Source organism: Gymnodraco acuticeps, unplaced genomic scaffold (genome assembly GCF_902827175.1).
Source record: "Gymnodraco acuticeps unplaced genomic scaffold, fGymAcu1.1, whole genome shotgun sequence".
Classification (NCBI taxonomy): Eukaryota; Metazoa; Chordata; class Actinopteri; order Perciformes; family Bathydraconidae; genus Gymnodraco; species Gymnodraco acuticeps.
In genome coordinates, this window is record NW_022992103.1 from 522662 (window position 1) to 524184 (window position 1523).

The window sequence follows — 1523 nt, forward strand, 5'->3', positions numbered from 1 at the left end:
ATGCATTGTACCATGAACCTGTATAGACCTGTAACAGTTAACTGCATGAGGAGTTGGAATGGTAATTAATTAATTAAATAATTAAAATGTCGAACTCGGACTTCATTTTAAGGACATTTCGGCCAGGGATTTAGAGCTATATTTGTTTAACCACCGGATTGGCAAAACAGGAGAGTGTGTGCACCAGTCTGCCTTAATCTATGTATTCATGTCTGTGACACTCAAAGGCTGCTTCTCAGGTCGATTAAATGAAATCCTTGCTTCCCTCACTTGCGTCGTTTCCCTGCGTTTAGTCCCTCCCACCAGGGAAGCATGGAGGGATGCAAGGAAACCACGAGAAACAGGGAAATGAGTTTTAAGAGCAATGGGACGTCCTTTCCTCCGGAGCGTCACGTGAACCGACGTCCGTTTGTGATGACGCTACACAGCTGATCGTCTGACAGCAGCCAGCTCTGTCCCCGTTATTTCCACAAACATTTGTATCATCTGTTGTAGATCCCAATAAATAAAATAAAATAAGAACTCATTCTCAAAAAAAATAACGCCATTCTTAAAATGTATAAACGAACAATAGTTTGATTAATATTGATTAGAGTGCACAAAAGAAATAAAATAATTGAGAGAAGAAAAAGAGATATGTTGTTATCTATCAAACCCAGTTAGATTAACATTCATTGGATTGCACACTTTGTTTGTTTTTTTGTTTGTTGTTTGGATAAGTAGCACATTAACATTTTAATAGCACTTAATGACTGACCGAATGGAAATGACAATAAATGAAAATGTAAAACGAAAAAAGCGATCATGAAAATGTTTCCAACAAATGAATAAAATGATTTTGACCACTTTGTTGTTCAGATATATCACATATTTGTAACTAAATGAAACATGAATTGAAACAAAACACGGTATAAACTGAGGAGTGACTCCCGTGAGGTTCATGTATTTTCTTCACTCTGCTCTCATGTCAAGAAGCATGAGATCAGTGCATGCACTGCATCGTCCAATCAGTGAGCGATACACAGTAAGGGGGCGGGGCGAGTATCTGAGGATTTCATCGGAGGATGGTCTGGTGGTTCCTCGATTATCGCTCCTCCATTATCGCTCCTCGCTCCTCGATCCTCGTCCTCCGGTAGAAATAAGAGCCATGGGACGGTACTCAAGATGGCGCAGGCAAATCAACTTCCGGTGAGACCGAGGACCGAGGAGCGAGGAAATGAAAATAGTCGACCTGAGAAGCAGCCACAGTATCTGCTGCCCACAGCTGTTTTATAGAAGGAAAACCTCCTTCACTTCATGAAATCTCTGCAGCACCAGGAGGCAGCGGGAGGGTTAACTCAGCCTCTGAGAAGAGGAGCGCGCAGTGCCTTCACGCACCGCCTTTCGCGCACCGCCTTCACTGTGTTTACCTTCAGAATCATTAGAAAGGCTAAGAGCGACCACAGGCTGATGTGTTTTAACCACACACACCTCTACACACACACACACACACACACACACACACACACACACCAAACACACAC